This window comes from Zeugodacus cucurbitae, chromosome 6 (genome assembly GCF_028554725.1).
Source record: "Zeugodacus cucurbitae isolate PBARC_wt_2022May chromosome 6, idZeuCucr1.2, whole genome shotgun sequence".
NCBI classification, from domain to species: domain Eukaryota; kingdom Metazoa; phylum Arthropoda; class Insecta; order Diptera; family Tephritidae; genus Zeugodacus; species Zeugodacus cucurbitae.
The window spans coordinates 6,182,861-6,197,532 of record NC_071671.1 but is presented as its reverse complement, the minus strand read 5'-3'; the positions used below and the strand labels follow the sequence as shown (position 1 = coordinate 6,197,532).

The 14,672-nt window shown below is 27.3% G+C and overlaps 1 protein-coding gene and 1 long non-coding RNA gene across 11 annotated transcripts in view; one reads left to right on the top strand and one right to left on the bottom strand.

Moving 5' to 3' along the window:
- LOC105210365 (probable phospholipid-transporting ATPase IA) overlaps positions 1–14,672 on the bottom strand; it is a 111,105-nt gene that overhangs the window by 45,918 nt on the left and 50,515 nt on the right. The window lies entirely within an intron of this gene.
- LOC128922830 (uncharacterized) lies at positions 8,837–9,540 on the top strand. The gene is made up of 2 exons (XR_008472015.1): positions 8,837–9,214; positions 9,285–9,540. It is a non-coding gene; the product is annotated as an uncharacterized LOC128922830 (long non-coding RNA).

Below are 14,672 nucleotides of genomic sequence, written 5' to 3'. Positions count from 1 at the left end.
TAATATATGCATGTGTATGTGTGTATGTGTGTGTGTTGTCGAGCATTACCTATGCACATGCACCAGTGAGTGAGTGAGTGAATGAGTGGAGCTGGCCAATAATAACGGTGAAGGACAATTTGACGATTTGCGCGTGGCATTGCCGGGTCAACGCGGCGTATAAGTAACAAGCAACTGCAATTGCGGCAACGGAAATGCTAGCAACAACAAGAGTAGAGTACAATATACACACCAGCACAACAACAATAATAACTGCATGCACCCCACGTTGAATGCAAAAGCGAAAGGTGGCGTCATTAAGCTCGCGATTGCAGCCCCAAATAGTGTTGCAGCGTCGCGCGATTTGTCACCGCTCTCTATAATTTACGCTGGAAAAGGCAACGTAATTACCTGCGACGCAGTTTTCATGTGGGGCTTTACAAAACAAAAAAAAACCAAAAAGCTTTAAGGCGTCGCTATTTATTTTCGCCATTGTAAATGCATATCTCCATTATATTGCCGCCTATTAAAGGCACCCTCCTCCACATGCATTTGTGTATATTATTAGATAAACACGCTGCTAACGCTTGCAATTGCAATTATTGAGAGGGGAATTGATTAAATTTAAATACGCGCGTTTTATATAATGAGGGGTGTAGATGGGAAAATTCGAATAATTTAATGTATTTCTTTAATAAAAAATATTTTTTTTTTTTAATTTTAAAAAATTTCTTTAATTAAATTAAAAAAGATCTTTAGTTAAATAAAAAATTACAATTAAATGGAAAAAATACCTTCAAATAAATTTAAAAAAAACTATATTTTATTGAGTTTAAAACTATTTAAATTAATTTTTTTTTAATTAAATTAAAAAGAGATCTTGAATGAAATAAAAAAATCTTTAATTAAAAAAAAAAATTAATTAAATAAAAAAAATATCTTAAAATATTTTATTCAATTAAAAACTTTTTTTTTACTTAAATTATAAAAAATTTAATTAAAAAAAATGCCTAAATTTATAAAAAAAATATTTTTTTTTTAATAAAATAACAACTCTTATATGTAAAACTACTGTCTTCAAATCTTTTATTGAATTAAAAACTTTTTTTAATTAAATTATAAAAAATTTAATAAAAAAAATTCCTAAATTTATAAAAAAATATTTTTTTTAATAAAATAACAACTCTTATATGTAAAACTACTGTCTTCAAATCTTTTATTGAATTAAAAACTTGTTTTAATTAAATTATAAAAAAAATTAATGAAAAAAATTACTAAATTTATAAAAAAATATATTTTTTTAAATAAAATAACAACTCTTTTATGTAAAACTACTGCCACGATTATTGCATCAATTCGTATACCAAAATGTATATTATGCATGGCAATCGCAATTATGCTATAGTAGCCATAAATAATCGGGTTGTAAATACTGCTTAACTTTATTTTAAGAATCTTACACATTTTTATCGTCTTATTAAACATTTTTTTTAATAAAAAACTATAAATTTTTTGACAAAAATTCTACGAAAATAAATTAAAAATTTGGTGAAATCTATAAAAAAAAATGTATAAATTTCCTTTAACATAAACTGCGTTTATTTTTTATATATTATTATTATATTTTTCTATTATTTTTCTCTCTTTGGCATATTTTTTTTATAAACACACTAAAAGCTTTCATTAAAACAATATGTCAGCAAACCATTTGCACACTGACAGTTTGTCAATACAACATTTAATTGGCCGTTAAGTACTCGAATGCCTAGGCTGCCAAGCATACTTATTGCTGTTTATTTAAGCAAAAAACGTTGTAGAGAAGCAACACAAATCGATTTACTGGCAGTTTACTTTTTATTTAATTTTTTTAAAGAGACTAACATTGAAGAGTGCAGTTTAAAAAGGAGAAAATAAAATTTAAAAAATATTTAAATTAGAAAATAAATTTAAAATTGTTGTATTTTACTTATTTCAAGCATAAATGTGTGTGAATATTTATATTATAATTATTTTAATTTTTTTTATGAATTATTTTTAATTTAACTTATTTTAGTTTAATTAAATTAATTAAAATTAATATTTTAAAATGCATTCAACTGCGTTACAGTGTTTTGTAAAAATTTGAAAATTACTGTTTATTTTCCAGACACTTAAAATTTAACCTTCATATGTCTCTCATATTTTTCATAACTGATATCATCAGCTGATATCATCGACAATTTACATTAATTTGTCAAATGCGCATTTTTTATTTTCCACCGTTATTGTTATTTCTGTACATGCGTTTATTTACAAAAATAATTTAACTCATTTTAGTAAATGTCGTTAAATACATACATGTTTTAGCCACACAAATCGTAATTAGCATCTCGCTTCTGTAAATTACTTGAGTCATTAAAGTGCGACGCAGTAAAAATTCTAAATTTCACATTCTACAAATGACTTGTAAAATGAAGTTTAAGTGGCTGTAAATTGCATTTTCAGTGTACCAAAAAAAAAAAAAAAAGTACCAAAAAATTAGATTAATAAAAAAATGAAAAAATAATTAAATTAATGAAACTAGCAAAGTAATCATTTTAAATTAATGCTTGATGAACATATTTTTGAAATGCAAAATAAATGGCCATATAATTATGTTCCATGAGAAAATAAGACTTGATTTTTTTAAATTAATAAATTTTTTATGTTAAAATTTCTTAGATAGTTGGCAACTCTTTTTTATTCACATATATAAATCGTATAAATTTATTAACTCAGATTTCTAATTTCTGTTAAGAGCTTCCATGTATACATATACATATGTGAACTTGATGCTGCATACTTTTGTCACACAGTGTATATTTTAAATCATTGAAAAATTTTGAAATTTTAATCATCCAAAGAAAAATGTATTTTTTCACAAAAAAAAATATAAATGCTTATTTTTTAAAGCCACAAAACATATAAACAAATGGAGATTAAAAAATGAGAATAAAAAAATTAATGAAATATATATTAAATGATGATACATTCGAGCTGGCAACAATCCAAAAAATTAATGGAAGAATGAATAAATAATTCAGAAAATAATATATTACAGTCACAAAAATTTATAAAAATACATGCAAAAATAAAAGCATATATTTTGTAATAAAACTACAAAAATAATAGTACTAAAGAGTTGACCTATTTACTTAAAAAAAAAAATAATAATAATGCAAAAATTTGAAAGTGGGCGTGACTGAAACAAATACAATACTAAAATATTTGAAGAAATTGTTTGAAAATAAAAAAAAAATACTCAACTACATTTCTTAAGTACGACAAACAATTTAAAAATATAAACTAAAGCAAAAGAACATGATTGATTGGCGCCGATTATATTTTTAGTGGCCGTCTGGCAAAAACACAGACAGCACGAGGCAGTAAAATCAACAAATAATAAACAAATATAAATGTGCATATGGCAATCATATGTATGGCACAAAAAATATGAAACAATTTCTAGACAAAAAATTTAAAATAAATATTTAAAAATATTTAAAAAAAATTAAAAAGAAAAATTATTTTAGTTTTATTTTATTTTATTTTATTTTATTTTATTTTATTTCATTTCATTTCATTTCATTTCATTTCATTTCATTTCATTTCATTTCATTTTATTTTATTTTATTTTATTTTATTTTATTTTATTTTATTTTTTTTTTATTTTTTTTTATTTTATTTTATTTTATTTTATTTTATTTTATTTTACTTTATTTTATTTTATTTTATTTTATTTTATTTTATTTTATTTTATTTTATTTTATTTTATTTTATTTTATTTTTTTATTTTATTTTATTTTATTTTATTTTATTTTATTTTACTTTATTTTATTTTATTTTATTTTATTTTATTTTATTTTATTTTATTTCATTTCATTTCATTTCATTTCATTTCATTTCATTTCATTTCATTTCATTTTATTTTATTTTATTTTATTTTATTTTATTTTATTTTATTTTATTTTTATTTTTTTATTTTATTTTATTTTATTTTATTTTATTTTACTTTATTTTATTTTATTTTTTTATTTTATTTTATTTTATTTTATTTTATATCATTTTATTTTATTTTATTTTATTATTTTATTTTTAATTTTAGTTTATTTTATTTTATTTTATTTTATTTTATTTTATTTTATTTTATTTTATTTTATTTTATTTTATTTTATTTTATTTTATTTTATTTTATTTTATTTTACTTTATTTTTTTATTTTTTGTATTTTATTTTATTTTATTTTATTTTTTTATTTTATTTTTTGATTTTATTTTATTTTATTTCATTTTATTTTATTTTATTTTATTATTTTATTTTTAATTTTAGTTTATTTTATTTTATTTTATTTTATTTTATTTTATTTTATTTTATTTTATTTTATTTTATTTTATTTTATTTTATTTTATTTTATTTTATTTTATTTTATTTTATTATTTGAATTTCACTGTAATGCCACTCTCTACCAATTTCCTTCATAGTTTAATTTCATTCCTGTTATTGTTGTTTTTGTTGCATTCAAAACTTTTCAACTTCATTTTTATGCAACCATGTGCTTTCTCAAAACTTTTCTGCTTTGAGATTTGCTGCAGCAAAACAAAAAGTTTCGCATAGAGAATAAAAAAACCTAAACAACAATAATAATAACAAGCACAAAGAAACCTTTAACACACACTTAAATCAGGTCACGTTTCTGCATTTCTTTTTTATGTTTTTTGTTGCTTTTGCTGGCACTCAACTTTCATACGAGTACATGACATTTTATTTAATATCACTTTAAAGAAATGTTTGTTGCTGAGAAGAAATAACGAAAAGAAATTAAAAAATCTTTCAGAAATAATAAAAATTTAAATATTGGCAGCATAACAGTTGTTTTAAGGAAATTTAAAACTTCCAAATTTGTGTACGTGTGGCACACCTTTACTCAAGTGGATTTCGAGCTGGCAAAGTTCAAGTTTGTTTAGAAGCTTGTACAAGTTGTTTAGACAGTTATTAAGAGCGCTTAAGGGATTAGTGAAAACTTTTTGTGTTTTGTATAATAATATGATATGCTGAATGACGTAAACATATGTATGTATTTTGTTTACGTAGTATACTTGAAATGCAAAATAATTTGAGAGATGACTTGATCGAAGCAAATATTTTTCGAGTCAGAAGTATTTTTGAAGCGACATAATAAAAAAATCTAATTCAAAATTAATTAATACTTGCATATTCGAACAAGCTGGCATAAACTTGAGCATACTTAAACATGCTTGAACAAGTTTGTGCAGGCTTGAACAAGCTTGAATAGACTTGAACATGCTTGTATGAGCTTAATTGATGATTGGTGTATATTTGTGTTAAAAAAAAATTATATTCCACTACAATTTCACGTTATATAAAGATGCTTGACAAAACATTTTTGTAAATATTTTAAATGCAGAGATTGCAGATTAATGAAAAATGGCACACGACTTTGTTGCTTTCAACTTTTATAATGTGTCTTCATAAATATTATAGTAAAGTTACTAAAAATCTTATAATCAAAATAAAAACATTGCTTATCAAGTACTTTATAACTTCATATTTTCCGTTCCATCGCCTACTTGCTTGTCTTATCACAATTCATACTATGCATAAACAATTCTTTATCTATAAGTCTGGAGTAAGTTCAGATAATAAATATAGGTTATAGGGGCTATAATAAAATCTCACGTATGTTGGCATTATGACTGGCGATTTTGATATAAAATAGGGTTTTGGGGATAACAGCTGTTAATAAAACTAGAACTCAATGGAGAAATAGAGGTATTTTAAGTTTTTAATGCAACTAAAATTATTTTTCTAAGGAAGACCTTCAAACTTATCTTCAATTACAAAATATACAATTTAGTACGGACAATCGATTAATTATCATTGCCATTGCCATTAAAACCCACATAAATAATTAATGCCATTTTGATTGATGATAAATAACGCATTGAGCTTTGAAAGCTTGCTTATTACTAAAAGACAATTCTAATGTATTTCACTATCAGTTATGATAATACAACCAACATTTGTCATATTCTACCACAAAATGGAGACTAGCGAATACATTTGGGAACAAAACGCGGAAATGTAAATATTAGTTTTTGAGTATATGATGCAATGGAGTTGGTGGCACTTAACAATATGCTAATTGATAAGTAACTGGTGACTCAATTCACTAAATAAAGCATATTACCAAGTAATAATTTATATGTTGACATAATTCTTGAGTAATCACACCACAATGAGGAATTTCGTTGTAATAACCACATTACTTATAATTATATGGTGGTGCTCTAGTATGGAATCTACTGTAATCTGATGCCTTCAATTCAAATGAGAACCACAAATTAACGGTTTCTGAGGTTTTACGAAAGTTATACAGAATTGCCAGCACTTCAATTAAAATAATTCAAAATTGATTTGACACATTGAGTTAATTGATTAATTTAGACAATTAGTTAATTGATTGATTAATTTAGTCAATTAACTAATTAAAGTCAATTAACTAATTGACTAAATTAAATTAAGTGGATGTCAATTTTTTTCAGAATTTTAATGTTATTACGCTTTCATAGCGCCACTCAAAATTTTTTCAAAGCTTTTTTTTTAATTAGTTAATTGACTAAATTAAGTGGATGACAATTTTTTTCAGATTTTTAATGTCATTACGCTTTCATAGCGCCACCCTTTTTTTTTAATTAGTTAATTGACTAAATTAAGTGGATGACAATTTTTTTCAGTTTTTTAATGTTATTACGCTTTCATAGCGCCACCCAAAATTTTTTCAAAACTTTTTTTTTAATTAGTTAATTGACTAAATTAAGTGGATGACAATTTTTTTCAGATTTTTAATGTTATTACGCTTTCATAGCGCCACTCAAATTTTTTTTCATATCTTTGACATATTTTTGACCATTTTTCAATAAGCAAAGATCAAAAAATCTTCAAGGTGAAAAATTCAAGTGCTCAAAGTTTGTTTTGGTTTAACTTTGGACATTATCAACCTCTTATGTTTACTAGGCGGTCTCTGCTCATATTATTGATTTCGTTTTAAACGCTGCTAATCGTATTTTAATCGACAAATTCGTTTTCGTCAACGACAAGTTAATGTAAATAAAGAGGAGTTTACACTAACAATGTAGTAATCAATTAGTCACAACTCTATTAAGCAAAAACGCTTGAAATTCATTATTTCATGTTTCTTTTAATGAAATCTCCACACTATAAATACAGTAATTATAATTCAGCTTACAAACATATCTGTTTATACTGAGTCACCTGAAAATCCACTTGTCAGCTGTCATTTGTCAATCTGCAGCTTATCAACTTTTCATTATTTTGGGAATCAAGGAAAAATTACCTTCACCTTCGCACGGCTACATGTGAGTCCACCCAATTATGCTATTTTTACTTACAATGGATCATTGTAAGCGGCTAGAGCCGGCAAATAGAAACAAACAGTCACACATATCTACTATATATCTACCATATGTTATATGTATATGGTATATATATATGATGAATGACAACACCTATGCGCCGCTAAGCTAATTTCATTTCAGCATATAAATTTAGCAAAAGCACTTTCTTTCGAATTTTGTCATGGCAATGACGTAAATCTTTGACACAATCGTGTGTGACATTATAATTGAAGGTGAAATGTTCATATACTCGTACTGCGGAAAGGCCAAATCAATACAAAAACAAAACAAAAAATCACAAAATGCAAGTGAAAGAAAGAGGCGGCAACACAGTGGGGATAGAAAATTGGTATAAAAGCCACAAATAAACGAATGACTCTTTCTACCTGTGTGTTGGGTATTTTCATCAGTATTGGCAGGCTAACGAGCCGCAAACTTTTTTCATTTGGTTCAATTGGCAATTGACCAATGCAATTCAAGACGTCATTAACGAGTTGCCAATAATTCAGAGACATGAGAGTATACTATATAAGCAATTTACCGTATTTCAAATTTTATTAGTTGCTATAAACAGTGTGGGATTTTGGAGATGTGAGTGACTGTAAATTAAAGGATTGAGATTGTAGAAAAAAACATATAAAATTTATTAAAAATAGCGCAATCAAATTTTAAGATCATGAACTAGATTTTAAATATATTTGTTCCTGCTACTCCTGCAAATAGGAACAAATTTCAAAAATACGCTATAAATGTGATTGCTATAATGGTAAATTCCGTTAAGCTATAAAATTATAGCAATGGTATTAATGGCCATAAAGAAATAGTATTAAGGAAACAAGAACGAAAAATTCGATAAAAATCGATTTTAGTTTAGAGTTATCGATATATTTTAAGTTATTATTTACTTAATAATACCGATGTCTTCGCAACATTTGCCGCTTTTCTGGCCTGTCACCAAAAAGGGACTTATGGTAACGTAAAAACCAAACACCTCTGTGGATCGAAATTCTTAAAAGCAAATGGGGTTGACTGGGGTATGTTCTGAAACGAGATCTAGTTACAAACACACGGAACGCTAAAGAACTGGAATCCACTAGACAGCTGGAAAAAAGCCCGAACAGCTTTAACCTGGAAAAGATATTTGGATTTGGAAATATCTAAGGTCCTTAAAAAATCAAGAGACTAGCAAAAGCTCGAAATAAATGGAAGAATCTCATATTGGCGCTTTGCTCTCTCGCGGAGCCATTATATATATGTAGATCTGTTCGAATGATACATGTTAGTTAAGCTACTTCCACACAACTTTTTTCTATAAAATATTCTCAGTGTATAAAAACAAAATCGAAATATTTCATTATTAATATTATTTTTGAATTTTTGTTGTTTTTTTTCGAAAATCACGTATCCTTAGCTGAGTCATTCAGCTTAATCTCATATTCATAAACAGTCACGAATTTCAATGAAATTTAGAACGTGAAAATTTGAGGTCAAGTAAATAGTTGGAGCGTAGACAATAAAGAGAGTAAAATAGCGATAACAGCAAGGCAAGACAGTAATAAGAACATGTAAAGAGAGGCTAAGTGCGGTCACAACCAAACATAAAATATAATGATGAGCTGTGGGAATCAAAAAATCATGACACGTTTCAAATAGTCTGCGAGTTGATAATGAACACCAGTATATGCTATGGACCAATATCATCTATTATCAAATCAGATTATACTCATCGTAATAGTTCTACATAAAGATCGAAACCTCTTGCATACTGACAAAATATATAAGGTATGTTCAAAAAATAACGGGAATTTTCGTTTTTGGGAAAAAAAAGTATTTATTCATTCGTCTACTTAAGGTTGTCACCTTCAAAATAGTACCCATTTGGTATTTTGTACTTATATCAACGCTTCTTCCAATCGTCGAAACACCTCTCAAACTCGATTTTTGGGAACGTCTTTGGCTCTTTTAACGATTTTTCATATTCTTATAAAAAAAATGTTGAAATGTATCCTTGTAATAGAATTCTGTTTATAATGAAATCTATATAATTTTAGACTCTTGTGACTTCAGTAAATATATAAGTAACGGCTTAGTTAAAGTCCATAACATAAGGTTATTGTAGCAAAATTCATTATAAGAGGTAGTATACGATATACCGTCAATTAGTTACTAGTTAGTGATAAGTCCATACCATAGGTTTATAGGTCCATCAAAGACGAATTTTTCTATTATAATTTAATTCATCATAAATCAAAAGATCACATAACATAGAGCGCTTCAAAGAAAATAGTTTCTCATATAAACAAATAAAAATAGCGACAAATTATTAAATTTAATTATAGCTGGTGAGAAGGCTAGACTGCCTGTGATAATAAATACCAAAAATAATATTTGCACATGACAACTTTTTCACATTATTTAAACAATTATACAATAATTTCTGCTTTCTTTTGCGAGAGCAACAATAATCTACAGCATAATAATGAGCAAAGCAAAATGCAATGGGAACAATTAAACTACAAATATGAAATAAATAAACAATAATAAAAACAATGACGCACAAATTGCAACAGTCACAATGTATTCATATTTATATGTTTATTGTTGTATTTATATTTATTTTGTTGTAATATTATATACAAGTTGAGATGTGTGCAGCAATGTAAAAGTAGTTGTTGTTGTAAAAGGCAAATATATAAATAAATGTGGAGACTTGCATGGAGCCAAAATGCAGATGCCAGAAACCAGAAGTAACTGTACAAATGTACATATGTATGCAGAATTGTAACGGTTTACAGCAAAACTGAATGCAGCAAAGTGAAACAATATGCGACAGCTTGCGCCATTGTGGGAAGCAACAAAAAAAAGTACAAAAGTTTTGTTGTTGTCTTTTTGTAATTTTTGCAATAACAACAACAACAACAAAATTCAACAATGACGCTGTCGTTGATATTGCTGCAACATGCCACACAGCATGTGGCAACATGGGAATTAACGCCCGCCTGTGAGGCTGCGAATTTTGCCAACGATCCGAGGTAGCGAGTTGTTGGGGTGGTGCAATTGGATGCCGCAGAGAAGCGCGATCAACAAATGCATGTGTTGAGAACAGATAAAAAGCAATGGGAGTGAGCTGCCAGTGGCAAGATGACAAACTATATTATAGTCAATTTCAAGAAAACAAGTGCTAGGGAATGCAACTGATAAAGAAAAACAATAACAATAACAACAAAAACCAATCGATGACAACAACAGACTATTTTAGTGTTTTTAATTTTTGTTTGTGCACGATTTACACGATACGATACTGGGGCAATATTGACATGTACATACAACAACAAATAAGAGCTTATAGCGATAGGACGCGACGTGAGTGTATGGCGAACACGATCGATCGATGTGAGACTTTGCTAATTAAGCGCTTATGACTGTTGAATTCTTAACATACTATTTGTCTACAGTCAATGCTAAATATAATAGCTGAGTAAATGTGTAACGTTGCGATAAGAAGTTAGTCATTGAAATAGATAATGTTTACAAATCGATGACGAATACAAATTTTGCCGTTATACAATATAGAGTCGATGAAAAATCGACAAGAAAATACATTAAAAAAGTTAATTTTCTCAAAATAAATATTGCGCAAAATAATTAAAAATTTTATTACCGACAAAGCTGTAATTTGAAGGCAACAATAATTTCGAAAATTGCTTGCAAGGCGACTCACGATTTATTTATGTACATTGTAAACACTTTATTAGTGCGCGGGGCTACATACACAAGTGAGAACAGTCAACAGTGAAAACGGCCAACGCAGTGCAAGTAAATTACTTTAAAAAAATTTAATTTTCGCCAAAATGTGACGTCAACGTCTGTCGAATGAAATACGCTTTTGAAAGCCACAAAAATAGGAATGCCAGACAACGTAAAATACATACAATACATATGCATACATACATACAGACATGTGTGTAGTACGAAGCGAATAACTATAGATTTAGTAAATAAAAACACTGTGCACATAAATTACAAATAAATTGTATGCGCGCTGTTATACACTAGCATAAAATTAAACAAAAAGCAAAAAAAAATCAACAAAAGCAAAATAAACATTTTAGAATTTTTTTAAACAACGCGTTGGTGGCAATACATTCGAATTGTAGTGTAGACAATGCTGGTGTAGTCAGTTCAATGTCGCCAAATAGTTTTACAAACGCTTTTAATACAACAACAATTTAGATACAGTGATGCTCCAGTATAACGAACGCCGATATAACGAATGTTCAATATAACGAACGCTGTTTTTCAATACATTGATGACTCTATATAACGAGAGCTGGAAATTGAATGAACTCGATATTACGAATGTATGACGTTTGTATTTGGTTTTGGTTGTATTACAACAAAAAACAATGCAGGCCTCAACAAATTATTTTACCGAAATTCTTTACTAAGCAGTGTAGTGCAAAATGAAAATATAAACACAGCGTTAATACCTCACCCTTTTCAATGCAGTTTAACTTATTGCAGCAGCTTGGGAAAAAGTTTCAGGGGTTGTTCTTCAGATGTGTTGAAAAAACAATTTAAATTAATAAAACCACACCTGACGATGAAGATGATGAGGACAATATACCTCTAGCAGATTTGTTATGGAGAGCACACTTTCTCTTATCCATACAATGTTTCCCCAGGTACGGTTTAACTTATGCATTTGTAGAAATAATTTAAATTAATATTCAAATAAAATTTTACACAAACTTCAACACAGATGATTTGGAAGCATGGAACAAGGTAGACAATGTACTTGTAGAAGAGAACTCGAGTGCTGAAAATTAACTAGCTATAGAAATTTCGTAAGAGGAGGATACCGTTGCAGTTGTAGCTGTGCCGCCAATAAAGCATACTGATGCCATCGACTGCTTTGAGAAGTGTATCAAATGGTCTGAAGAAAACAACGTAGAACAGGAAAAAATATTTTTATTGAAAAGCCTACATCAAAAGGCACAGGATCTCAAAATTTCTCGCCCACAAAAGGAAATGAGCATAACAAATTTCTTTTCCGTTGAATAATGCTCATATTTTTGTTATAAAATTCAACTTTTATTAATTTTATTGTATGAATTTTCCATTGTATATGTATGTATTCATTTCAACCAATGCTTATGAATTCATGAATAAATAGTTATTTTTAAACATATATGTACCAATATTAATTTAGTTTTCGTTTCCGATATAACGAATATTTCAGTTTAACGAACGGTCCCAACATTATATCATTCGTTATATTGGAGTACCACTGTATTTAAACAGCTGGTTTTCGAAATTATTAATAAATAAAATATTTGAATTGTACGACAGTTCAATAGCAAAACATACAACTAGTGAACAAATGGAAAACTTATTTTGGTTAATTTTATTCAAAATATTGGATGTGCTTAAAGAAATATGGCAGTGGGAACAGTTTTCACAAACTGGGAACAGTTGTAAAAATATGCCTTTGGTGTTTTTTTATTTTTGTCAAAATTTTAATATACACGAATTGGGAACAGTTTAAATGTGTGTGGGAACAGTTTTCAAAGTTATGTTTTTAATGTTTTAGAACATTTTAACAAAATAGAAATAATGTGGAACTTCTCTAACTCGAATCACCATAAGCTACAAAAAACTTCGAGTTAGAGAGACTTCGAGTTATAGAATTTTAATTAAAACATAAAAATTTTCAAAAAGGTGTAAAATGTAGGTTTATACCTAGTCTTATTTATTTACTTCGCATAAAAATGTTAAAACGTGTATTCTTTAATTTTGTTGGTTGCACTTTGTTATTGTTTGGCTCTCTCTTTTGTTACATGATTTATGAAATTCATAAGTTCATAATATCATATTTTTTGTTCGCCTCCATACGATATATAGGGACTATTTTAAAATTCTGCATAGATAGTAAAATTTAAAATTTTTTATTATGCCCTTGTCGAAAAGTTTGATTTATGGAAGGAAGTTTGTATGAAATTTGACTACTATTGCCAATTCAGGAGTTCGAGTTATGGAGAACTTCGAGTTAGCGAAGTTTGAGTTATGAAAGGAAATTTGTATGAAATTTGGTTTCTAAACGCTATTACCAGTTCAAAAGTTCGAGTTATAGAAGTTCAAGTTATGGAAATTCCACTGTATATATGAGGTGGGAACAGTTTTAATGGATATAGGAACAGTTTTATTGAATGTGGGAACAGTTTTCAAAATTATATTTTATAGCTTCTAACATATATTGCGTTATTTAAAACATTTTTCACAAAATTTAAATAAAAATACAAGTGGGAGCAGTTTGAATATTCTCTAAAAAATTACAATCAAACGCTAATAACATTTAAAACCGTTCAAAAATAATATTTATCATTGAGTTATGAAATTTCCATGAAAAATAGTTATATAAATGATTGAATAGATACAAAAATTCCTTTAATTTGCAATTTAAATTCAGTAGGCACCCATGGAAACCAAATATAGGCAACTTTGCTTCATTGATATACAATGTATGCAAATTAAATACTCAGTTACCGGACATCGGCTTTCTCTCTCTTAAGTTCATACGTACATATGTCTTCAAGTATGCTCAGTCTCTCTTTAACGATTTCATATGTAGCCATACGATCAACGCCGGCTTCAAGCAGATACTGTAGACACATTTTCGTTACTTTAAATTCAATTTTCGATTCTATTGTCTGCTTGTTTTTATTCATTATTACTTGTTATTGAGAGTATCTATAGCATTGTGCAAGTAGTTTCTATGTCAACATTATTGGTTTTTTGCGCTCCAATTGTTGACAGCAATGAAGCGTATCTTTATATTTATTTATCTACTATTTAGTTAGTGACAAAGTGGGTTTGGCTATCAAGTATTTACATATGTATGACTAATAGTGAGTATTAGCCCTAAATATGGAAAGCTAATGAAGTATAAATTATGGCTTACTTGACTAAAAATATAAAAATTTTGATTAATTACTTATCGCTTTTTGAATTTATACGGATAGGCCGAAGTTTATATATTATATATTCGAAATGTTCAACAAATAATCTCAAAAATTAAGGATTCGAATACTCAAAAGTATGAAGTAAAAGTATTCGAAATACTTGTAAATCAATTACCAAAATCATTTGCAATTAAGATGTGTTCCACAAGTTCAATGAACTGAATTTCATACAATAAGCTTAACGAATACGAAGTAATGACTGTATCAAATTACTGTTC